This window comes from Condylostylus longicornis, unplaced genomic scaffold (assembly GCF_029603195.1).
Source record: "Condylostylus longicornis isolate FDR11 unplaced genomic scaffold, ASM2960319v2 ptg000150l, whole genome shotgun sequence".
Classification (NCBI taxonomy): Eukaryota; Metazoa; Arthropoda; class Insecta; order Diptera; family Dolichopodidae; genus Condylostylus; species Condylostylus longicornis.
The window spans coordinates 24,243-49,255 of NW_026578118.1; the positions used below are offsets into that span (position 1 = coordinate 24,243).

The 25,013-nt window shown below is 31.0% G+C and overlaps 1 long non-coding RNA gene across 1 annotated transcript in view; it reads left to right on the forward strand.

Annotated features, from left to right (window-relative positions):
- LOC129615836 (uncharacterized) overlaps positions 1-25,013 on the forward strand; it is a 51,512-nt gene that overhangs the window by 22,663 nt on the left and 3,836 nt on the right. Inside the window, exons 2-3 of the long non-coding RNA XR_008697489.1 lie at positions 18,641-18,700; positions 18,758-18,937. This is a non-coding gene — a long non-coding RNA (uncharacterized LOC129615836). The remainder of the gene's footprint in view (positions 1-18,640; positions 18,701-18,757; positions 18,938-25,013) is intronic.

A 25,013-nucleotide genomic window follows, 5' to 3' on the forward strand; every position in this document is an offset into this window, starting at 1 on the left:
CAAAATGGCCGTTCAAATTTACCGTTATCTAAAGTCTTTTTTTTCCAAATTTTTGATTTCGTTTTTCTTCTAGACTCCAGCATGTAGAAGCTTGAAATTTTAGGAGATTTTAGACATTAGCAAATAGTTCATTTCGTTAGAAGAAAATTTTTTCCCACCTCCACCCCCTCTCAAGATATCGCCTCTTGAAATTTGTAAAATTTGAATTTTCGAGACCTTATATTTCCGAAACCGCAAGCTTTTTCAAATTTCTATAAACACAAAAAGCTATTAATTGTTTGATTTCAATTGAGTTTTTAGTGGCGTAATTACATACACTCTAAAAATGTAACACTTCTAATTATGTAAACCTGCAATTAGACCTATTTGAAAAAAGTAGGTGATATGAATTTGAGTGGTAATGTCACTCAGCTGTTGCAATTAGAAATTTTTAAAGCAGCAGTGCACATTTGCATATTTATGTAAATTTCAGATTTGTTAACCTGGTTTTCTTTCAAGAAAAAGCAAAATACAATCTTTTGCTATAAAACATAGCTAAATTGCCATTTTTTACAGATCGAATTTGCTATTTTATATTTGTGAATATTGAATTTATATGAATGAATAACTTATGTTCTACTACACAACTACGACAATGACTGATATTTTACTATAGCAAAATTTGCAATGTCGAAACTCAACTATGAGCCAAATTTACATGTTTCTAAGTATGTTATCTATAAGCTTACAAATGTCCTAAAAGTTGGAAAGAAGTAATTAACAGACATTTTAAATAAAAAACAAAACAAAATTAAAAAAATTAATAAATTAAAATTAATTACTCGTACAAAACTATTAAAATTCATACGAAAAATTTCCTACCAATTGGAAAAAGTTTTGACAAGAGATTGTATTAGAGCCATCCAATTATGGAAAATTTTAAATATATTATTAACTACGATTCCTTTTAATATTCGTAACCAACATCCGTTAGTGCTTTATATTCCAGTCACTTTACTATGTTTTAATAATTTTTAATAGGTTGCAATATAACTATTCCGGTGTCTTATTATAATAAAAATGTTTGCTGGAATATCTCGAAACCTATGTTCTTAAAGATGGCAACGAGGAGGTGGACACTCTTGCGAGGTCGGGGTGGATGATGGACGTTGTCGAATCCGAACCTTTCTGTGGGCTATCGTGTTGTCAGATGAAATTATAATCCGAAATATGATAATACTATAAATTAACCAGAAATAAATTGCAATGCAAATTGTAATGCAATTTTGGTTTGATAATAACTAGATCGAGAAATCCATAAATAATACCTCATTAGCACTTTTCCAAAAAAATTTTGAAAAAAAGTGCTTATTAGTTTCACTCTATCCGTCCGTCTGTCCATGTGTCTGTTTACAAAACTTCTACACCCTTGAAGATAGAAAGCTGAAATTTTGTATGCACATAGATCTTTACTAGAAACTTATTTCCGTAGAACACAATTTTTTACCTATCTCCCCCCCTTTAGAAGTTATCTCCCCCCAAAACCCTAAAAATGGTCTTTTTTAACTATTTGTTGCAATGAAACCATAAGCATTTTAGAAATTTTGCAAACGCATAAAGGCAGCGGCTTGCTTCCCCTAGCGCGGTATACTATAGTTAAACTTTAGAAAAACAAAATGGCCGTTCAAATTTACCGTTATCTAAAGTCTTTTTTTTCCAAATTTTTGATTTCGTTTTTCTTCTAGACTCCAGCATGTAGAAGCTTGAAATTTTAGGAGATTTTAGACATTAGCAAATAGTTCATTTCGTTAGAAGAAAATTTTTTCCCACCTCCACCCCCTCTCAAGATATCGCCTCTTGAAATTTGTAAAATTTGAATTTTCGACACCTTATATTTCCGAAACCGCAAGCTTTTTCAAATTTCTATAAACACAAAAAGCTATTAATTGTTTGATTTCAATTGAGTTTTTAGTGGCGTATATACATACACTCTAAAAATGAAACACTTCTAATTATGTAAACCTGCAATTAGACCTATTTGAAAAAAGTAGGTGATATGAATTTGAGTGGTAATGTCACTCAGTTGTTGCAATTAGAAATTTTTAAAGCAGCAGTGCACATTTGCATATTTATGTAAATTTCAGATTTGTTAACCTGGTTTTCTTTCAAGAAAAAGCAAAATACAATCTTTTGCTATAAAACATAGCTAAATTGCCATTTTTTACAGATCGAATTTACTATTTTATATTTGTGAATATTGAATTTATATGAATGAATAACTTATGTTTTACTACACAACTACGACAATGACTGATATTTTACTATAGCAAAATTTGCAATGTCGAAACTCAACTATGAGCCAAATTTACATGTTTCTAAGTATGTTATCTATAAGCTTACAAATGTCCTAAAAGTTGGAAAGAAGTAATTAACAGACATTTTAAATAAAAAACAAAACAAAACAAAATTAAAAAAATTAATAAATTAAAATTAATTACTCGTACAAAACTATTAAAATTCATACGAAAAATTTCCTACCAATTGGAAAAAGTTTTGACAAGAGATTGTATTAGAGCCATCCAATTGTGGAAAATTTTAAATATATTATTAACTACGATTCCTTTTAATATTCGTAACCAACATCCGTTAGTGCTTTATATTCCAGTCACTTTACTATGTTTTAATAATTTTTAATAGGTTGCAATATAACTATTCCGGTGTCTTATTATAATAAAAATGTTTACTGGAATATCTCGAAACCTACGTTCTTAAAGATGGCAACGAGGAGGTGGACACCCTTGCGAGGTCGGGGTGGATGATGGACGTTGTCGAATACGAACCTTTCTGTGGCCTATCGTGTTATCAGATGAAGACGTATGGGCCACCGGCAACCGGAGTTCTTTGATGGGGGGCCGGGCGAATGAGGCAAGCCAGGTTCTTTATTCCTTGTCCGCCTCCGGAAAGGGCCGAGGAGCTGTTACTGGATCTCCTCTCTGGGCCCCTGTAGGCTTGGCTATCATTTGCACAAATTCGGACAACCTGAAGACCGTTTGTGAATTTTTTTCATAATGAAGATTAGACGGCTGAACTTATTATCTGCTTTTAAACACTGGTTAGGAAGCGGACTTGTGGGAGCTGGCGCTTGTACCAATCTGTAATTTTGTGGGAATTATAATTCTGACTGCCTCTTAATAAGTGGCAGGGTGTTACAATAAGTATTTGACGCCGCGGTAACGTAGTCCTACCAATCTGTAGTCAAATCTAAATCTAATTTAACGTTCTCAAATAGAACTTCAGATCTTGATTTAATTATTATATTCCTAAGATATAACGTATAGGATATAGAAAAGATACAATAAGAATATTTATATTAAATGGTTACTATATTCATATTAACTGTTTACCAAAATCTAATAAGGGTTCCAGACCTATTTGAAATGTTGTCCGCATCTTAAAAAAGAAGTATGGGTCTATTTTTGGTAATTGCCACTTCGCTTAGGGAAAAGTTCATTAAGTAGCTTCCAAATGTTGGCTTCACTTTTATAATGATGTTGGTTAAGGCATACTTATAATTCTGTTATTTCCTTGTCGTATGAAAAGTCCTCAGGTTAGGCTTGTTCCTTAGGCACATTAAGGCATTCATAGCTAAAGACATTTATTGTCCCATAAGCCTCCTATTTCAGTAAAATTTAGAAAAAGTGTAAAAAAATTTTTCTGCAAAGCAGTTTGCTTATAGACTTAAATTCTCCCGCTTTTCTAACTGCTTCAAGATGATTTTTAATTCAAAGATTTCTTGAAATATCTGTCCGTTGTGACAAATCGAAACTAAATAGTCAGAGATCTCTCAGGGATAAGTATTGAGTCAAATTTTATATAATTATCTGACACCACTGGATTAAAATTGTTGTTTACCACTTTTCGCAGACGAAATTTTTTATTGAACAAGAATTTTTATTGTTCAATAAAAAATTTTCATATTTCTCTAAACCTATAAATAGTTTATTTCGTTAGCAGAAATTCTTTTTGAAAATTTCTAAAATTTCCTAAAATTTGTAAAATTTGAATTTTTGACGCCCTATATTTCCAAAACGGCAAACTTTTTTAAATTTTTACAAACGCAAGAACCTAACGGTAAACTCCATGACATTAAAAAGTATAATTATTTTTCTTAACTCACGCAATTAACCCTTAAAATCGAGCATTATCTTTATATTAATTATCTTCCCTCTTTATACTAATTTTTGCTTTATTTCAATCGTTTTATAAGTCGTTCATCCTAATATATATGCAATTCTGGAAATAGTTTCGTTTATGAGAAAAAATAGTGTGGTAGGTTTACATAGACTGTATTTAAAAGCAGTATTTAATGTTTATTTACATAGACTATATTTAAAAGCAGTATTTAATTAAGCAGTATAATAATATTCTAACATGGTCTTTTTACCGACACCATTGTGTTAATGTGATGGCAATAAATTTTGCATACCGAGTTTTTGATGGAAATGCACCTTTCTATGGTAGGGCAGTGTAAATAAACTACTTTTGGCAACTTGTCGGTGTGTCGTTCTGTCAGTCTATGTGTGCACGCGTGCATCTCAAGTTCGGCTGAACCGATTTTGATGGAATTTTATATGTAAGTTTATTTCGACTATGGCACGGATTGATCAACTTTTGAGATATATCAGGCCTCAGGACGTTTTAATGGCCGTGCTTTACATTTTGAAGAAAATATTCAACCGGTCTTTATATGTGAAATCTTTATATATCAAAATATACATTTTGCGTATATATAGAGAAATAATCAACCGATTTTATTGAAATTTAATATTTCAATTCGAGGTGTTATAACAATAAATCTATACATTTTTTGGGAAGATCAGGGTTCGGAAACTGATCTGGGTGCCCATTTTACATTTTGTACCTTGAAATTTCATATTTGAGTTCTGGTTGTCACCAGAAGCTACTGACGAGCTTTTCGTATAATTTAAAACAGAAGTTATGTTTTAAATTATACGAAAATTTAAATTAATATTATAATTTAGAACAGATAATTAACAGATTTTAGAACAGATAACATTATATTATAATTTAGAACAGAAGAAAATGAAAGTCTACTAATTCACATTTTTCTAGGTATGTTAATTCAAATCTTATTAGTGTCCCTAAAATTGTAAAGAATTGTTCAAAATGCATTTTAATAATCTTCTGAAATACTTTACTAATAAGCATTGCGGCCGGATATTGTTGACAACATAAGATTTTTTTCCATATTCTTAAAAAAGTAATCTTTTCAGCAATGTTTATCAGTATATTGAAGATTGAGAACTAGAATCAGCACCTGTTCGAAATTTACAAACACATTGTTGATTATTTCTTTTTTAAAAATTTCCTTTCATTCTAATCATATCAGTGGCTTCAAGCACAAACGACTTAAGTCTGTTTTAGTGGTTATAAAAAGTTATGAAGTTTTTTGAACCAATTTTTTTTTTAATCGGAAGATAATTAAAAAAGGAAGCGATTAACTCATAATCTGAACTAAAACAACTAATAGCATTCGCATGATTATGAAAAAAGTGAGATAGGCGGTTATACAAAATTTTAAAAGCATTTTGCAAAGCATATCTCGACTTAGGCGGTTTGTGAAAAATTACTTTTGCATTTTCATCAAATTTAAGTCGACTTAAGCTGTTGTTGCAAAACTGAAGATATAATTTTAGGTGACTTAAGTTATACTGAAAAGGGAAGAAATATATGTATTATTTCTACGTTATTTGATTTTTCACTTCTTTTTTTTAAATCATTGTCATAAAAAACATAAATTGAGGTAAAAATGAATAAACTTCAAGTAAAAATTATTTCTATAGACAAATATCATAACATAAAGTACATCACACGAAAACCAGATTCTTAGAAAAAAACTTGTTTTGACAATTTCAATAATTTTCTCTTTCTTTTGTTTATATATTATTTCATCTTTCTTTACATTCCCTCTCTAAGAATAAATAGTATAACAACAATAAATTGGTTAATTGTTATATATGTTTCATTTAAGCTCAGTAGATGTCGCTAAAAGAGGGGAAACACATAATATGTGTTTATTATACTGTTTGTTTTTCTGGCGAAAAATTTCACACTAGATTGGTTGCCTGTTAAATATATGGTATTTGTTAGTATGTAGATATATGTAGATAGATTGTTTTTAAAAACCGTATTTTGATTTGTTGAAGGGAAAAATGCTACATTAATCAAATGCTAAAATATCAATTTTGCAATTCTAACTTTTGTTTAAAAAACTTAAAAACATGTTAAATCAATTCATTTAGGAAACATAATAGCCTTGTATAAAATTTCTAAATCAGGATTGAAATTTGGTATAATACCATATGTTAAATTTTCGTGAAAGTCATGGAATCATGGCCCTGTCACGTCCAACACAACTAGTTTGGTTTCCAATATAACCGGCGTTTTTTCATTTTGATATAAATGGTCTTTCAGTAACATGAATTATGTCATTAACATTAAGATTTTTAATACTATGTTTATAATTACATTTACCGTTTTAAAGGAAAAAGTGCATATAAAGAATTTTTGCACTGAAAGGATCTGTTTGACTATATTTAAGCCACTTAATATTTTGTCAAACAAGTTTTTCAATACTTTCATTAAGTTTTCTCAAAGTAAATTTGTTTTTTGAAAAGCTGCCGAAATCAAAAAATTTATTTCCATTTCAGTAACATGAGACTAATGTTACATAGCAAAACACCACGAGTTCTAACAAGTAGATACCATTAATTTGGATGGTGAATTGGCCAGAGTAATTTTTCTTTCTTCGTTCCATTATTGCATGATCTACATATATCATTTTCTATTATGTCGTGGAACTAATAATTTATGTTCTGTTGTTTTGAAATGTGAATGAATTTGAAAAAGTGAAATAAACGTTCAACTAAAGTACGAATTATTGTTCTGTCCTATACAAAATCGAAGTGTCAATTTTAGCGTTTGCAGCTAAAAAATTTAATTAAAAAACGAGCAAAAATAGAGTTGATCGGGTCAACTATGTCATACTCGTACGAATTTGCTATCCTATGTGCGAATAAATATGTCATAGCTGCCTAAGGGACAGACTATAACTTTAAGTTGCCATATTACCTTATTAATATGGAAAGATCCAAGCAATTTCAACAAATTTCAATCGAAATTTTATAAAACACATTGGCCCTATTAATATATTCGATTATGTGAAATTTCGATATCACGGCTTTTATAGTTTTTGAGATAAAGTCAAGTAACTTTTAAAGTTGTATGGCAGCTACCAAAAGAAGCCAAAAAATTTTAACGACTTTCATCAAACTCATTGGCCCTACTAATATTGGCTGGTGGGTAATTTCAATATCACAGCTTTTATAGTTTTTGAGATATAGCCAAATAACTTGTGAAGGCAGCTACCAGAAGGAAACAATTTCAACGACTTTTATCAAACACACGACCCTGCTAATATATTTATTCATACGAAAATTCAATACAAAAGGTTTTATAGTTTCTAAGATATAGACAAATAAATTTCGAAGTTGTATAGCAGCTATCCGAACCGGTACCCCGATCATATCCAATTTAAATAGGTTTCTGGCTATTACTATAGTAAGTCATTTTGAAAATTGGGTGAACTTAGCTCAATTAGTTTTTGGGTTATCGTCGGGTGCGTTCGGACGGGCGGAAGCTAAATCGACTCAGAATTCGATGCTGATCAAAAACATACACTTGAGTCTATATCTCAGACTGTTATTTCTTAGCGTTACAAATGGTAAGACGAATTTAGTATACCTTTCGAACATACGTTTGTACGGGTGTAATGAGCAGGAGGAAATTTCAGTTGCTCTCCTTTTACCTCTCATGCCACATATTTTTAAGAGCTTCTTTCATTATAAGTTTTTTTTTATAATATGAAATCTAAATTTTCATTTATAATATGAAATATTTGCATTTAGTAACTGTGTTGGAAGGCACTGTTGTAAAGCAAATGTATATGTTTTCATATTCGTATTTGATTTTTATAAATTTTTATGTATTTATTTATATTTTTAAATCTGTAAATTTGTTACACTTCTCAAAAATCCTGGTGAAAATTTTTTAAAACACATTTTGCAAACATTTATTTCAGCATACTAGTAAATTGTGTATTGTTGGTTTTAGGGTTTGTTTCTGATTTTTTGAGCTTTTGTTATTGATTTTTTTCCAATTCGATAATTCCTGAAATACACAAAGCTTTCTTTTCATACTATCAATATTTTTTATTGTTGTATTGATTAATTGAAAACTGTCCTCCAGTTGTAAAGAATTTCAATTTGCGCACTCAACTAAACTCAACTAAATTATGCTTAAGGTTCTTCAGTTGAATTATTTGTATGCATTTCATTTTCTTGGTTGGACATACCTTGCAGTAAAACAGTCCCTTCCAAAAATCCTGGTGAAAATTTTTTAAAACACATTTTGCAAACATTTATTTCAGCATACTAGTAAATTGTGTATTGTCGGTTTTAGGGTTTATTTCTGATTTCTTGAGCTTTTGTTATTGATTTTTTTCCAATTCGATAATTCCTGAAATACACAAAGCTTTCTTTTCATACTACCAATATTTTTTATTGTTGTATTGATTAATTGAAAACTGTCCTCCAGTTGTAAAGAATTTCAATTTGCGCACTCAACTAAACTCAACTAAATTATGCTTTAGGTTCTTCAGTTGAATCATTTGTATGCATTTCAATTTCTTGGTTGGACATACCTTGCAGTAAAACAGTCTCTGCCAAAAATACAAAAACATTTTTTGAAAGTTTGGTGGGTAATTAAGCGAAGGATCAAAGGCGTTTATCAAAATCTACGCTAAGTGAAAGTGTTAGAGAACATTATAAAAATGTCTGTTAAATACTTCTTTTCAATTTTTGGGACATTAGTAAGCTTATAGATAACATACCTAGACAAATGTTAATTTGGCTTATAGTAGGGTTTCGCTTTGTGCATCCCGAATTCCCTGAAATGCTCGCCAGTTAATTTCGGTAACAACCAGATTTCAAATATCAAATTTTAAGAAATTCCATCAATTGGTTCCGTAGATATGGTGAAAAATGTAAAATCGGCCCGAAATTAGTTTTCGAGCCCTGATCTTTTCAAAAAATTTATATGTTCATTGTTTTAGTACGAAGAATTTAAATATTAAATTTCAACGAAATCCAAATGGGTATTTGGTCCGCAGCAAATGTCCAGTTGCTGACGCCTGATATATCCCAAAATAAGTAAACAGGTTGAATATTTTCTTCAAAATGTTCAAAAATGTAAAACAGGCCCGCTAAAATGTACAGTTCGCGAGGCCTGATATATCCCAAAAGTTGATCAATCCGTGCCATAGTCGAAATAAACTTACATATAAAATTTCATCAAAATCGGTTTAGCCGAACTTGAGATACACGCGTGCACACACAGACCGACAGGTTTCTAAAAATAGTTTATTTACACTTCCCTACCATAGAGAAGTGCATTCCCACCGAAAATTCGATATGCAAAATTTGTTGCTATCACATAACCGGTATTGTATATACTTTTTTGGTTGTCAAAACCCAACGGTTTCCGAGATACAGGGATTTTGACGAATTTTCACGAAATTTTTTCTTGCCCAAGCTTTTTTGCTTAACTTCCTTCTCAAAAAGATAAAGACTTCAAATGAACAGTTTCTGGAAGGGCTTGTAAAGGATTTGAAAGGAACATACTTTTTGATTTTGTACTTTATGTATTTTCGGAATATCAAGCATTTGAACTTTGGACAATTTTTCCAATTCCACTAATTTTTTTCATTTAGAATTTTTTAACTTTCTTCATCCCTACAATTTTATGTGAAGGTCTTAGAAACTCTAAATTTTTTTGTTCAAGAATTTCAGCCACTTTCTTAAGCTTTTAAGCCACTTTAGAACCTTTCTCTGTTTGCTTTAAAAAGACAATACAATTTTAATAAGAAATCCAATACTGAGCCAACAATTTTAGATATGATTTCCCATGCACAAAAATTAAACGATAATAGAAAAAAGGTTTCAATACTATTAATGGACTTCACAAGAACATTCGACACGGTTGATCACGGTTTACTCCTTAGAAAACTACATTCTTTTGGCGTTAAAGGCGTGGCTTTCAATTTGTTTTCAATCTGAAATGTCACGATAAATAAGTTCAACTGGATGAAATGTGCAGTGGTTTTAAAAATGTTGGGCATTAGAGTGTTGGGTACTAGAGTGTAATATTAGGATATTACACTCTAGGGTTCTAGGGAACCCTTGCTTTTATACTTTGAAAGTACAAGATTTAGAGCTGACCACGAAAATCTTCTTACACGTTGATGACATCTGTTTAAACTCCAAGAAACAGCTACAATAACTTGCAAAATAATACGAATGCTGGTATAGTAAAAATTAAACAATCAATGACGCTAAATACATTTTAATAAACGCAGAACCACCAAAGCTCAAAATAAATATTGGAAAAAATCAATTAGAAAAGATAACAAAATTTAGGTCCTTGAAAAGCAGTCAAAATTTGTCATCTATATCTGGGGTTTTCTACATCTTTGCAAAATTATTTGAATAGAACTGTATATTACTCACTACTCCTAAGAAATCTATGCACTTGCAGGTCATTCAAAATAAAGTCATCAAAAATTTATGCGGTTATTCTTGGCTCGGAAAAACCGAATATAGGGTTTCCGAGATGCAGGGATTTTAACGAATTTTCACGAAAATTCTACTTATTCAAGCATTTTTGATTATAACTTCCGTTCCAAAAAAGATAGCCGCTTCAAATGAACAGTTTCTGAAAGGAAGGGGTCAAAACTCTGCAACAAAAAAATTTAAAAATTCCGAAACTTTCACATAAAATTGTAGAGGTGAAAAAAATTAAAAAAATACAAAATGGGAAAAATTTGTGTTTTTTCAAAGTTCAAATTTTCATATTTTGAAAGTACATAAAATACAAAAGGAAGTAATATGCTGTTTTCAAACCCTTTACTAGGCCTTTCAGCAATTTTTTACATGGGTATAAAACTTTACAACTGATTGAATAAAAATCATATTCGTCCATGTGTTAAATCACTAAAACATACAAAATCAAGTAATATGTTGCTTTAAAGCCCTTTACTAGCCCTTTCAGAAATTGTTCGTTTGAAGCTTCTGTTTTTTTCGGAACGGAAGCTATAAGCAAAAAATGTGACGTAGTCAGCACATAACCGACCGCAGTGTGTATGGCCTGGTTTAGTGAAAGTGTTGCAAGAGATTATGAAAATCTCTTAAATATATCAAATTTCAAAAAATTCCTATAATCTGTTCCTTAGATATGATAATATATGTAAATCGGTCCCCAGTTCGGTTTCCGAACCCTGATTTACTTCGCTCGTTCTCCTGATCTTTTGTTTTTCGTTTTCATAGGACTAATTATGAGAAATTTGAGCTGTGTAAATCAGTGTAACAAATTTAAAAACGCTCTCGATTTGGTACTGGCAAGGTAGGTATATCATGAAAATGCTTTTATATGCTTAAAGGTAGTCTATTATTTCTACTTGTTTTTTAAACTGTAATGTAAACTCATGCACAAAAATATAACAAACTATAATGCTGATCACGTAAAGAAAGTAAATGAGAGACCGCTCTTTTGGGTTAATAAGCCGTTTTCTTAGCTTTATTTGTTTTCGTTCAATTGAAGGACTTAAGATGTTATGCCAAAATTGGTTGTTTAATTTTTTTTTGGCTTAATATGTTTTTACTCGACTTAAGAGTTTTTTTTTTCTTTTTTGTTTTATCATTTTTTGCATTCTTGAGTCGACTTAAGATGTTTTTACTTTGAATTTTTGATTTTTTTTAAGAATTAAGATGATTCTGCCAGCAATTTCCATACTTTTATCACATATTTTGTCTCATACGTTATACTAATAAAATGTTTAATATTTTTAATAAAAAGTAATGTACATTAAATTTTTTCTTCAAATTAAATATTATTAGAGTAATATACATAGTTTCTCACATTTTTTGAAATTTCAAAAGATTTTCAAGCCAAGATTTTTTTCTACTTTCTTGGAAGACTTATTTATGGCATGTATATAGTAAAAGATAACAATTCTTTCACATTTTTTGTACACCTGCATATACTTACTAAATAATAATTTGCAGAAAAATTCTGTATAACTTAAATGCTATGTTGTAGGTACTTGAAGTCATTGTGTATATTACAATGTTTTATGGCTTCATGTACTACGTGTGCATGCCAGTACGCACCAAGCTTGCTTATGAGAATCAGAACACAGTCATATATTCGGATTTGGATTATATTTTATTATATTCTTTTTTGTTTCTTTTTATATCTGCTTAGTTGTGCAAACGTTGCCTAAAAATATATTGAGTTAAATTTTGTTGTCCTTTTGTATAGTGAAACAATAGTGAAAAATGAATAAATTTTAGTTTATTTTAATAAACTGCTAGTTTAAAAAATTAAACATTTTAATGCCTGTTTTCTAACAGAGTCTCTGTATATATGTGACTACTGGGTGATTTTAAGTGATAATATTTTAAATAATTTATGTAAACAAATTACCTGTTCCCGTATTACGAATACAAACCACTGCTCAAGCATTAGCAAATTTTTTAATGAAATATAAACAAAGCTAGATGTACCTGGTTTTTAACATTTAGGATTCTGGATTCTTTTTGGTTTTAATTTCAAGTTTTAATTCCTTTGTGAGACGAACGAACTTACCTTTTTCTTAAACAAGAAAAGATATGAAAATTTTGGAAGACAAATTATTTATTATCTAAATTAAAACTATATAGTTTTAATTTTGATAATAAATAATTGCAGCTAATGCTTAAATTAATTACTTAGTTCATTAGCTGTAAAAGACTAATTGTAATTTTATATTAAAGTAATTTTTGTTACCTGCAAAAAACAAAAAAGAAAGCGTAATAAATTTTTATTATCTGTTAAAATATTGTTTATCAATGCTATGGCAATTAGTCTAAATAAGTCTCCCTAATATCAGAAATATGACACCACGATCACATAAGATATGAACTGTAACGTGGTAATATTATCTTAAGTCACTAACATACTCCATGAAATTCCGAAAAATGCACAAGGCAGAAGATCTTAAGTCGACTTAAGAAAACTAGATGTCCAAAACGTAATGAGCAAAGCATTTCAATACAAAGCATCTTAAGGCAAATCATATTAATGATTTCCTTTTTGGACAAATAGTGTATTTTAAAAGATTTTTCAAGCGCGTTTCATGTTAAGTCAACTTAAGAAAATAAAATTTCGCGGTTTTGCAAAAGGCACTACATTTTATGTCGACTTAAGATTATTTGCCTTTTTAGTATAATTAAAGAAATATCCAAAAATAAAAATACATAACATCCTAAGTCCGACTTAAGAAGTTTTGCCTTGTGCAGAATTGAAAAATATGAAAGACTTAAGATAGTTTTACCAGATCCAAAAAACGGAAAGGGAGGGTTTAGAGACACCGGAGTCATAGCGAAATATAGATCTAGAATTCAAAAGCTCCAAAACGTCTGACAAGCCGAAGCAGTCGACTTAAGATGTTTTGCCTTGCTGGTAGCGAACCATTTATATGCAGTCTTTGAAATAAAGCAAAAATATATTTAAAGAGGGATTAACATAATGCTCTATTTCAAGGGTTAATTGTGAGAGTTAACAAAAATAATTACATATATTTTTTAATGGCATGAAATTTACCGTTAGTTTTTTACGTTCATAGAAATTTGAAAAAGCTTTTAAAAGCTTGAAAAGCAAATATAAGGTGCGAAATATTCAAATTGTATTAATTAAATTGAGCGTATTCTCAAATAGGTGAAGAACAACAGATAGGGAAGTTTTTTTGAAGCAGTAACTGCATAATTATTTCATCGTAAATATGTCCAATCCTGGAAATAGTTTCGTATGTGAATGAAAATAATTTTAATGGTGCAGTAGGTATACATAGATTATTTTTAAAAGCATTATTTTCACTTGTTGAAAGGAAAAGTGTTATAATAAAAATCATAGGTTTGACCCAACTTTATTTCTTTTTTCTTGCATTGTATTCTGTATTAGGCTGAGCACTTTATTTCTGAGCAGCATTGGTATACCTTGTTAGTGTCAAATCGAGACCGTTTTTAAATTTGTTACACTGATTCAGCACTCTGTCAGCGAAGAGACTGTCTCAACTTTTATAAGACGAAAGATGAGCATCACATCCGCGGTATCACATCTGCTGCTCAACGTTGATAAATTAATTAATTTGAGCGTTTTCTCAAATGGATGAAGAACAACAAATGGGAGAGTTCTTTTGAAGCTATTTTCATATGGTGGAAGGGACCTCAAAATGTAAGAATAATTAATCACTTCTGACCAGCGTTTAATAAAACCAAACAGTGGACCCGCTTTATAATACTTTATCATATTTTAATCATACACCTTGCGATACTTTAATCATACACAAATCATGATTAGCAAACGTTAAATTATCATCAAACCAAACACCCAAAATCATTTTGCAGGGCAACTGTGTTACTTAAGGAACGGATCTTTTTGAAGATTTTATATTTTCAGATCACCTAAATTCACAATACTTCCCACAATATTTATTATTTAGTGCATTTGTAATTGTCGCATGCTTCGATCTCAAACCCATTTTGGTTTGGCGCTGGCCACCTCACCTATATCCACCTCTTATAAAATCACCTAAATAAAACTTGTCCAATATCATTAATTAAAATGATGTTACGCTAATAGGTCTAAGATCTTTTGGGTAGCTCTGTGAAATTCTCCCGGTCCTAGGAATGAAGATCACATTCTAGTCCCACGTTGAGAAAGGAGGTCCAACTGGGCAGAAATCCGACCTAGACAAGGCTAAATAATAAGGTAGGCGCCAAGTATCCGACTAATCCGTTCGTAACTGTGCTATTTATTGGGCCCCCAGCCAAGCTGATTATCGGCACGCGTCGTATAGCTTCTTAATCTGGCCCAAAGGAGTTTGAAGTGATAGGAATCAATAGGAGGGATATGTTGGAAAAATGATTGATGATCTTTTGCTATCAGACCTCTCCCCGCGACGAGGTAGATAATAACGAAGGAAGAAAAAATTTAGCAAAAACAAAATAATGATATTATTCAAATATATGTATGCCTATCTTTGTCTTTCGATGATATTTTATCACCTATATTAAAAAACTATATAAATATTAAAATTTAGCATTTCAGAGTTTTTCGCTCGAATAATAAGAAATTAAATTTTAAATACATATGTACATAAATTGTGTGTATAAATATAATTTTTTTAAAATTTACAGACGAAATGTCATATTCAGGACAATAACAAATGAAGCATTAATATTCAAATGCCACAAAACATCTGATATCTTTGGTAAAAGCTGACATTTATTTAAGCTTGTTTAGTTTTTTCGAACTAAAAATATGTGAGATCAGTATATTTTGGAAAATTGTTTATTTCTCGGTTTGTATTTCAAATAATATAAAGTATAAAAGAAAAACGTGCTTTTTTTATACAAAAATTTCTTCAGAAAATCTTAAAATAGAACTTTTTCTGGGTCGCAAAAAGCAAAGCCCTATCTAATGCCTTTTATTCCATGTCTCTAGCACTTTCAGAAGTACCGGGACTTTTTGACACCTCAGAAGTAGCTTCAATGATGATGCTACTTCTGAAGTAGCTCAGACGATGTTCACAGCACAATAGGTTCGGAGTTACAGGGACTTAAACTCAATTTCGACTGAGCTTTTTACTTTTTGAAATTTTAAGTATAACTCCGCGACTATTAAAGACAGGTGCATTAGCAAATATGATTTGGAAACCTCAGAAAAAGAGTAATCTTTTCAGATTTCGGAATCACATGACTCTAAAACTCCATATATTTGAAATATTAATTTTCATTTTTAAACAATATTTGAAGTAACATTTGTACTTTTTCCAATTTAAGCACAGGTGGCAAATCTTATTTTAAACAAAGTTTTTTTCTTTAGTGACTTAGAAAAATGTACAAAATTCGTTCAAAGTTGTATTTCTTTTCTGTTATGCAAATATTCAACTTAACAACCGAGTTTTTATCACATATGCAAATGCTAATGGCCCGAAGGATATCATATCGCGCCTCTTATTGATACAGTCCTATAAGTCAAATTTGATATTAAGTTTCTTTCACAGGCGTTATTCTATGGAGATAAGATTTTGTTACAGGCTTAAGAGGAAATTCTTAAAAGAGTTCATGACGCTAGTTTTAGAGTAAGCATGACAGCTTTGGTCCTCTCTTCGTAATATGGATATAGATCGTATTGAGACTAAGCAGAGCCGTTTCCTTCGTTTTACTGATCCATTTAGGCTGCCCCTAAACGTGGTTGCTTCGATTTTATTGGGTCTAATTTCGTACAGAGAAAATTCTAGTGAATTGAGGTCGGTCGAGCTTTCCAATTAGCCGCATAGGATTGTACGGATTATGGGATATTGGGCTCGAAGTTAGCTTGTATTCGTCTGTTTTTTGTACTAAGTGTTATAATTAATATACATTTGTAAAAATTTGGTGAACTTAGCTCAATTAGTTTTTGAGTTGTCGCTGGGACGGACAGCCAGACAAGGCTGATTCGACTCAGAATTCGACGTTGATCAAAAACATACACTTAGAGAGTCTATATCTCTGACCATTATTTCTTAGCGTTACAAACAGTAAGGCAAAATTAGTATACCCTTCGAACATACGGGTATAAAAATATCAACTAATAAAGTTAAGACAGTATGCATCGGCCTTTATTTCGTGGAAAGCACATTTGAAATTAAGATCAATTCGTAAATTTGATATTGGATAGAGTTCTTAAAAAATTCAGCACAAATTTCACTAAAAATTTTACTAACGAATATGTTGTTCCTCTGAAAGCAACTTTTAAATATTTTATATTATTTTCTGTAAAGTCACTGATTTTAAACTGAAAGTTACTTTGAAATATTTGACAAACTTTAGAATAGAATTGATATAACATTGCTTAGGGGTTATGCAGATATTTGAAAGTTTTTTAGTACAGTTAATGACTTCTTTAGTACAGCTTAGTTAATAAGAGGTTAGTTAATAATTATTAATTTAGAACAATTTCATTAATAAGAACAGTTTAGCTTATAATTTCTTCAATCGCATATTATGTTGACGAGTTTTTTTTAAATAACTGTCTTCAGCTACATAAGCTCTCAAAGAATGAACGATACCATTAAATTGTCGCACATAATATAAAATACCAATGATTGATAAACGCTTTGTCTGCTCTTTGAGACATTTTAATACATGAGTACGGTAGATAACAAGAGCTATTTATAATACTGTGAAATTGGCTGGGTTTAAGTTTCTGAACTATGATCCTCAAATTCATTCACAAAACTTAGGCATTTAAAACCTTTCCATTAATAATTCTTAAAATAAAATAATAATTCTTCTGAGTTGATCATGCTTCCGAGAAAACTCACAATTTGACACTTATACCAATTGAATCTTAAACTGTCGTCAAAACATTTGTCTAAACTAAGTTTTCATCTGTTGTTAGAACATAAAGCAGTAAAATTATCGAAATGTTTCTATAAAAGCATACAATTGTCATCAGCGACCACAAAATCTGTGAGCAAATGCATAAGATTCTGCTACAATACAATAATAAAATAATTAATCTAGAAATAAGACAAAAACCAAACGACTACAATGAGAAGTTTGTAGATCTCGCAAGCAACATACAGAATTATAAACCTAATTACATTGTAAATTTTAAATAGATTTTTCATGATTGAAAAAAATGAAAACAAAATAGTGAGTGTTAATTTAAACGAAAATGGGTGAAATATTGCACATTTTTTTTTATTTTTCGACGGGTCAATTGCGTGAGTTAAGAAAAATAATCATATTTTTTGGTGAAATGGTATTTACCTTAGCAGAAAGCTAACGAATTTTTGGTTTTCTGCATTTGTTGAAATTTGAGAAAGCTTTCAGTTTCGGGAACAAAAGCTGCCAAAAACTCGAATTTTTCAAATTTCGAGAGGCAATAGCTGAAGATAAAAAAAATTTCTTCCAACGTTATTTATTAGTGTCTAAAAGCCGTAAAATTTTTTACAACCTACAGCCTGAGGTCTAAAAGGAAAACGATATCAAAAATTTTGAGAAAACGGTTTTTAAATAACTTAAATTTTAACGGCGAATGTTAAATATGAAAAATACCTATTTGCGTTTGCAAAATTTAAAAATGCCTATAGTTGCATTTAACCAGCCCTCAAAAACCGGGTTTTGGCGCTATAACTTTTAAAGAGGAAGAGATGGGTAAACATTTTCTTCTACGGAAATAACTTTCTAGAAAAAATATATAGATGTACATGAAACTTCAGTTTTCTATCTTTAAGAACATAGAAGTTTTGTAAACATATCCACGGACAGGCGAAGCGACGGACAGATAGAGCGCTCTAAACTAATAATCACTTTTTTTCAAAATTTTTTTTTGGAAAAGTGCTGAAAAGTATGAAATAGAATACAATGTTACTTATTAAATTAAAGGATATTAATTTTTAAATATAGCTAATTTCATTTAATACTTTTCTCAGATATACTGCAGACGAATTTGGCTACCATCCCATTACTGAACTTGATATTAATATTCCAAAGTAAGTACATAAATAAGACCTTTTGTTATGCGTTTTTAAATTTATTTACGATTGCAGCATTCAGGATCAAGATTCTTTACTACAACCGATACGATTAATTGATCTTCACAAATTGAACAATGTTCGTTATAATGTTGATGAGAGTGATAAGTTTCAAGAAAATCATGGATATCATTATTCGGATCCAAAAGATGATTCATTTAAGTCATATGCCTATCCACCTCCCTCACCTGATTTGTAAGTGAAATTTTTAATTAATTCACAACAAAGGTAATACAAAAACATTTTCAAAAAAAGGGATAAATTTAAATAAAACATGTAAAGTTAATATAGTAGACAGTTATTTTATCGCATGAATATTTATATGGAAGTAGTTCAGGGAAATAATGCATTTATTTTCATCTTATTTTGTAGATAACTGTTAATATACATAGAAATCCGCATATTTAAATTTCTAGTAAACCAGTCGATCTCAAACTTCTAGTAAAAGTGGTAGTAACGCAATGGTGGTAACGCACTTCTCCATAGAATGGAAGTGTATATAAACTATTATTAGCAAACTGTCGGTCCGTCGGTCTGTCGTTCCGTCGGTCTATCGGTCTTTGTGTGCACGCTTCTTCTTCTTGTGTTGCATATTCTTTACAAAATGTTAGCGTCATATGATAGTTTGTGTGATTTGTTTGTACCGCTCCCTGTCCCTTGCTGATTCTAACAGTGCACCAATTTCCGATATGCCAGTCCAATTCCTAATATTTCGGAGCCAAGACAGTTGCTTTCTACCAACTCCTCTGCGTCCTTCGATCTTCCCCTGCACGATGGGCTGCAACATCTCGTATTTCGCACTCCTCATTACATGGCCAAAGTATGCTGTTTTTCGACGTTTAACAGTTGTGATTAGTTCTCTTGTCACATTCATTCTTCTGAGAACCTCCTCGTTCGAAACACGGTCTACCCATGAAATCTTAAGCATTCTTCTATATATCCACATGTCGAATGCTTCCAGCTTGTTCATGTCTTTTACTTTTAATGTCCATGCTTCCACACCATATAATAAAACAGACCAGACATAACATTTAACGAAACGTATCCGCAGCTTCATGCTGAGGTTCTTGCTGCAGAAAAGCTCCTTATATTTAAGAAATGCCTTCCTGGCCATTTCAATTCGGCACTTTATTTCCCCATACAACTCCAGTCCTCGTTTAGCCAGCATCCAAGGTACTTGAAAGTGGACACTTTTTCGATTTGACTGTTGTTAATTGTAATAGTCGCATCAGGATACGGTTTTCTATTTCTGCTAACTATCATCAATTTTGTTTTTTGAGTGTTGATGTTAAGCCCAAAATTGTTACTGTAGTGGTTGACTCTATCTACTATATGTTGTAAATCGATAATATTATCAGCTATTAACGTCGTATCGTCAGCATATCTTATATTATTTAAAAACGTGCCATTGACTTTTACGCCTACATCCACATCAGCTAGTGCCTCCACGAAGATAGTTTCCGCATATAAGTTAAAGAGCATTGGTGACAAAATACAGCCCTGACGTATACCTCTTTGAATTGCAATGCTATCCGTTAAGCCATGTTGAGTTTTTACGTTAGCTGTCTGATTCCAATAAAGATTTCTGATACAGTTTATAGTTTTTTCTTCGATATCTAATGCACTTAAGATTTCTATCAACTTTTCATGCTGCACCCTATCGAAAGCTTTTTCGTAATCAAGGAAACAGAGAAAAACATCCTTCTGAACATCTCTGCAGTTTTGTACCAGTATATTTACGCCAAAAAGAGCTTCTTTCGTGCCTGTGCCTTGTTTAAATCCGAACTGCGTTTTTCCCATATGTGCTTCACACTTGGAATACATTCGACTTTGCAGTATTTTAAGAAAGATTTTAAGCGCATGACTCATTAAACTTATCAGACGGTGATCTTTACAGCTTTTAGCATTCGCTTTTTTCGGTAGTGCAATAAATGTCGACTTTAGCCAATCTTCTGGGAAATCACCTGTGTCATAAATTTGATTAAAAATGTTGACCAATATATCTAAATTATCATAATCTATTAACTTTATTATTTCTGCTGGTAAATCATCCGGACCTGTAGTTTTATTGTTTTTTGATGACAATACGGCCTTTTTAACTTCTTCTTTTGTTATTGGAAATCCAAAAGGTAGTATGTTAGTGTTATTGTTGTTTATTGTTCTCCTTTGATCTTGAAATAACTGTTGAACATAATTTTCCCAGGTTTTTTGTTCCTCATTTACATCAGTTATAAGTTGACCTGTTTCGTTTGTTAATGCAGCGGTAAGTTTTTTATGATTTGTACCCGTGATTTCTTTAATTTTTTTGTGGACATTGAAATCATCATGTAGACGTTGCAGTTTCTCTAATTCGTCACATTCTTTCTTTAACCAATCCTGCTTGGCACGCCTAATTTTAGCTTGGATACCTCGATGAATGCGTTTATACTCCCAATATTATTGTTTTTGTATTGACGCCTTACATCCATTTTTGCAAAATCTCGTCTGTCATCCATTTCTGTTTAGGGGAATGCTTTTTTGTACCCAGGATGTTTCGTGATTTTTCTTTAAGGATATCCCTTGTTTGTGCCCATAGATCTCTGTTGCTAACCGATCTTTTATTTCATTGTTTTTCAGCTTTTCCATATCCAATTTGGTTTCTCGGTTGGATCTCTTTGGTCTTGCCAATTTGATGTTTATTTTGCCCACCAAAAGATTGTGATCCGATGGAACGTCGGCACCAGGGTATGTGCTTACTTTCCTAATGGATGAGCTAAGTCGTTTATTCACAATAATGAAATCAATCTGGTTTCGCACTATATGTTCACTTGAATCTTGTGGAGATCTCCAGGTATATAATCTTCTTGCAGGTAAACAAAACCACGTATTCATAATTTTTAAATTCTCTTCCTGGCAAAATTGTACCAAACGATCACCCCTTTCGTTTCTAGTTCCTAGAGCAAAACTCCCAACTACGTCTTTTACTCCTCCGGTACCAACCTTGGCATTAAAGTCGCCCATTATGATATTCAGGTCGTGAGGTTTTGTTTGTTTTAAAAGATATGTTATGTGTTCATAAAACTCTTCTATCTCATCGTCAGGTTTATCCGCTGTTGGCGCGTAAATTTGTATAATATTAATTGCGATCTGTTTTGAATCTAATTTCAGTAACATAGCTCTATCCGAAAACGGCACGAAGCCGGAAACATATTTGGCGATTTCTTCAGACAATATTATACCGACGCCATTCCTGTGCCTTGTATTGTTATTACCGGAATAATAAAATTTTGCCCCATTTATACAACTTACTCCGTTACTTGGCCACCAGGTTTCGCTGATACCAAGTATATCAATTTTTAATCGATTCATTTCTTGAATAGTGTTATGGATTTTTCCTGGCTCGAACAGACTGTTGACATTCCACGTTCCTATTTTTACTGTAGCTTTGGTTTTACCTCCGGGGATTCTTAGCACCCTCTTTTTGCCGGAGACTGAGGGCCGTTTGTTTTTTGACGTATTCATATGATGTTTCCAGGGATTATTACTCCAGTGGTTTCCCATTGCCTTCTGGAGAGTTTACGATAGTTTTCTTTCTTTTTCATCAGCCAATCTTTAAGAGTACAGACGCTGTCCGCAGCCGCCTACTATAGGAACAGACGCTGCCATATATTATTTCTTGGCCCTTAAATCTAAACGTAGAAGTGACCCAAAGAAACCCCCAGTTTTGTTTGTTGCTGACTCACCTACACCATCAGGGTTGGTTACCTGATCTTTCGAATGAGTTGCTCAGCGTAACGGGGAGGACCTCGTGAAGGTAAAACTTGGCGTGGAGATAGCATAGGCTGTGGTTGATGTAACTGGAACCCATCAAGCTAAGTTCCGCATACTATCCCGTTCCCCCCCCATGTGCACGCGTGTATCTCAAATTCGACTGAACCGATTTTGATGAAATTTTATATGTAAGTTCATTTCGACTATGACACGGATTGATCAACTTGTCGGATATATCAGGCCTCGAGAACTGAAATTTTTAACGAGCTTATTTTACAATTTTTATGTATATAAACAAAAATAACCAATCCATCTCATTAAAATATGATATTAAAATTTGAGGTATTAAAACAATGAATGTATAAATTTTTTTGAAAGATCAGAGCTCTAAAACTGATCTGGGCGTCGATTGTATATTTTTTATATCTACGGAACTAATTAGCAGAATTTCTTGAAATTTAGTATTGAAGTTCTGGTTGTCATAAGAGGTTCGTCGGTAGACGAACTTTTTGTAGAATTCGATTGGCATAAAATGAAACTCTATTAAGAGTCAAATTTGTATATTTCTAAGAATATTAACTAAAAGCTTATTACTATAAATTTGTATAGAAGACGTATTTTAATAATTTTTTTGAATGCTTTTAGTAATCTAGACAATATACGACAATATTCGTTTATATACTGAATAAATAGACAATATTCGTTTATTTACTGATCACATCAGATTTTTAATATGCTGTGATTGTTAATTTAATGTCGGTTTTAATAAAAAAAAAACAAAGTTTTTAAGCTCCTAACACTCTTTTATTTTTAGTTATATCGTTTCATTGATGGTTCTTGATATTTTATGGTTTTACAATTATATTGATATGATTTATTTATAATTATATTGATTTGATTTTAGATAACCATTCATACATTTCGTTTATTACATATAAAATAATTCCTGTTATTTTATAAATTAAATGTTATTGTTCCAAAATTTTTATAATTTACTAAACTTGAGTTAATATGTACTCTAATCTTCTTTGCAATTTGATATAAAACTTTGATTACTGTCAACAGAATTTCAAAACCCAAACCAGTACTCAGTTTCTAATTGCTTAGTATTCAGCAAACAATATTTAAGAGAATAAAATTTGGAAAAACGTTATGTCAGTATTCTGTTTAGTGAAAGCTTAATATTAATTTTTGGGAATTTAAAATATAAAAACAAAAGTTAAATGTTATGTTATTTTATGGGAATGCGAATTCGTTATTTTCAAAGAATTCATTTAATTATTAGAATTTATTTGTTGCTTTCATTAATTAATGTGTTCGTCAGTAATTTTGGATAGGGTCTTTATTTGATAATGAATTGTTTATTCGTCATTATAATTCATTATACCTGTTATACAAGGTGATTCAGCAACAACTTCGGAGCCTTATGTCAACTGGTAGACAGTCGCAAATTAATTTTTGTTGGGAACATAGTGCCAAAATGGAACCATTTCGGAACTAAATTTTTCCCTGATTGCCGAATGCCTAACCGATGGTATCTGGCTCCTAACTTTTTGTTTTGAATCACCATGTATAGATTTAGTGATTTAAAACGGTATACAACAAAAAGGCTAGAGGATCAAAAAATGGGTAAAATTTTTATATGAAAATGGGTATCAAATATTCCTGTATCGCGGATTTCCCAGATACAAGAATTTTAATGAGTTTTCATGCAGTTTCTACATGCCAAAGTTTTTTTGCTTATAACTTCTACTTTCAAAAAGATACGATCAAGCATTAATTAAAAGTGGAGAAATCTTTATAAGAATGCTACAAGCATTATCAGAAAAAGCCTTTTACATTTAGCGATTTTGAAGATCTTTATAAAATGTATAAGATCGAAAATATATCACTATTTATGATTTTCTTTAATTTTAGATGCCATAATAAATTAATATCAATTTTTGATCATAAAATAATCGTTTTAAAGGGACATTGACATTTTTAGAAGCCGTTATTTTGATAAAAAAAATGAATTTCAAAATTTTGAATTGAAATAAAAATTTGTTTTTATTTGATGTTTTTTGGAACTTTTGTCGTCAAAAAAACCTTTTCAGGAGTTCTGTGAGGAATTGTGAGCAAGTTTTTAGTCAACAATATAGATATTTATAAAGACCTAAGGCTTGTTTTGCTCCCATCACCAATGATAAATTTTATTTGTTGGAAAAAATTCTAATAAAAATAATAATCTGAAAATTCAGTAAACATCTTAAAAATTTCATTTTTGCAAGAAAAATTTTATTTTAATTTTTAATGAAATAAAATAAATATTAAGATTTTATCTTAAGAGTTAGTTATCTTAATTTTAAGAGATAGTTTTAGTTATCTTCTTCTTAAAAACTTCAACTGCCATTTTTAATGCCAATTTTACCTAGGAATTTTGCTGTGTTTTGGATTGATACTTTAACACCATTCAAACTCAATTGTGATAGGTTCACTAAATTTTGTGCGTGAAATTCACATGTACAGATTTACTTTCATT